Source organism: Numida meleagris, chromosome 1 (genome assembly GCF_002078875.1).
Source record: "Numida meleagris isolate 19003 breed g44 Domestic line chromosome 1, NumMel1.0, whole genome shotgun sequence".
Lineage (NCBI taxonomy): Eukaryota > Metazoa > Chordata > Aves > Galliformes > Numididae > Numida > Numida meleagris.
In genome coordinates this window covers 160,607,151-160,609,646 of record NC_034409.1, presented here as the reverse complement: position 1 = coordinate 160,609,646, position 2,496 = coordinate 160,607,151, and positions in this window count along the sequence as shown.

The window sequence follows — 2,496 nt, the reverse complement described above, 5'->3', positions numbered from 1 at the left end:
CCAAGAGAGAAGAAAAGATTCAAAACACAAGGGAGAGATTTTAAGAACTTTATAATCGTTTAAATATATACTTCTTTTAGATCATAATTATTGTATAATAATTCCTTGGAAATTGTAAGTTTTAAAGTGCTGAATGTTGTATGAATTGATTGAATGAAAGGAGAATTTTAGGCACTTCTGTCAAAACTATCTAAAAAAGTATATTTTTAAAAACTATTAAATTCATTTGAAAGCTTTCTTTGATATCAGTGTACTGAAGCAGATTTTCCAGAGCAGGCTCAGTATCACACCAAGCAGAGTTAGCCTGTATTGTGAGTTAGTGCATCTTTGCTACTGCTTTGGTGATTATGGTAGATTTCAGGTTTTGTTATATAGTGTATTAGTAGTGTGCTCATTATAGTGGTATAAGTAAAAAAGTTGAGAAAGGTGTACGTATAAAAGGTAAAAATGAGGAAAATCGCACCTGATTTCTTTATTGAGGCATAGCAAAGAAAGTGCATCTTTCCCATTTAAGATGAAGTAATTCATGGGACCTTTTTGAAATACAGCTGCCTTTGTTTGGTTAAAGATCTCCTAGGTAAGTAGATTTAGAAATGCCTCTTGCTTTTATGAATCTAAAGAAATGATTCTTTCACACAGATATATTTCTTTTTTCCTCCCAGATGAATTATTAAGAGTTTGTACAAAGATTTCAGTCTCCTGTGAAGCTTCCTAATTTGTTCATCTTCAAGCATACACAAGGAAGTGATAACCTAATATTTTTAATGTAAAAATATGCAGAAAATGCACTTAAAAATACCATGGGGACATTTAATACAGAAAAAAGAAACTGGAAAGGCACATCTTCATTTTGTTTGCCTCTCACTTAAGTCATCCTTGGAAATGGTGGCTTGAATATTACCCATGTGAGATTCTGAATACTTTATATCTTGTTAATGAAGTTTGTCTCAGAGATTTTCCTCTACATTTTGTCTACCAGTACATAGGCCATCTTGAAAGCGCCCATGAAATAGCATCTTTCATATATTACTCTATTTTTTTTATTAATGTCTTTCAGAGAATGGGTTGTGAATGCAACTCTGTCTACTTTTCACAGACAGAAATACTGTTCCTGGAGTTGTCAGCTCCAGCTGCGTGAAAGAAATCTAAAAATAAATGGAAATACTGCAACCTGGTGAGACTGTTATACTCCTGTGGTGCTCATTCTTGCTCCTCAGTGAGTTACACTAGTTCATCAGGTCTAGTCCAAGGGAAGTTCTGCCCTGCTCTCGTGTATTTGTAGAGAAAGGTTTTGAAGTAGTAGCCTCTTTCTTGGGAATGGGGAGGAATCTTGTCTGTTCTTGTTAAGCATATAATAAAACGCATTGAAGATCCTTTCAAGTCTGCAGCAGTTCTGACATCACACGCTGCCAGCAGCACAAGCTTTATTCCTCCACAGACCTAGATTCTGAAGTAATATGTAATCAATCCATTTCTACAAATCAGTTGAATAAAAATCATTCATTAAAAACACTGCTTTTCCCTCAAACTATATACCCTCTGTTTTCTATTCATACTCATTAATCTACTTACTGTATACATGAGAATTATCCAGGCTTTGAATACAATCATTGATGTGCTTACATAGCTTTTCTTTTTTGGAGCAGCCTTCGGTAAGCATTTTTGGTATTTTCTCCAAACAGTGTAGCATCTTAATGTGAGTTTTTCCTGTCAGAGGAAAACAGCTACACTTTGAAATAAAATCAAAGCCACAGCCTCAGAATAAAGAAAATTAGCTTCAGAAATATAAAGTGAGTGTGCTTGATGCCTCCTCCCTGCAGATTAAGAAAAAAAAGAGTGGAGTATCTTAAATATTTTCAGCAAAGGCAATGAAGTTAAAAATAAGCATTAAGTTTAGTCTCTGAAGCAAAGGCAGAGAAAGCAGACAGTACCAGTTGTCTTTCTAGAAAAAAAAATACGTTAAGTCATTCGTAATAGCCATCAGAAACTGCAGTCCACTTCACCCCCTAAAAAAAAGAAACACAAGTTCTATCCAAAGCTGACAAAGGGGAAGTTGGAAGTTGCTTCAGGACTTAAAAATTTGGTAGCTAATAAAAAGAAAGGCATTACATACACTGTCACCTCAGTGATTTGGCTTCAGCTCTAGCTGCTGTAAAGCAAGAGGTCAGGAATACAGAACAGCCAGAATACTTGGGGCCCAGCAGTGATGAGAAGGATCTGTCCATCTGGATTCAGGGGACGGAGGAGGTGCAGCTCACTTCTCCCTGGCACATTTCCCGAGCAGCCTCCAAGTAGATGTCTAGCTACAGCAATGATAACAGTAATTATAATCTGAAAGACAGTAGAATCGCTGAAATTGTAAGGGCCAGTATGAAAAATCTGAAGACTCCTTAGGAGCTATTGAGGACCCTCAGGAATGCAGAGAGTATGTATAAGATTCGAGTCTGCTTGCTTTAGCATTTTCCCTTAACAGTGAGAAAAAGAATTTAAGACAGC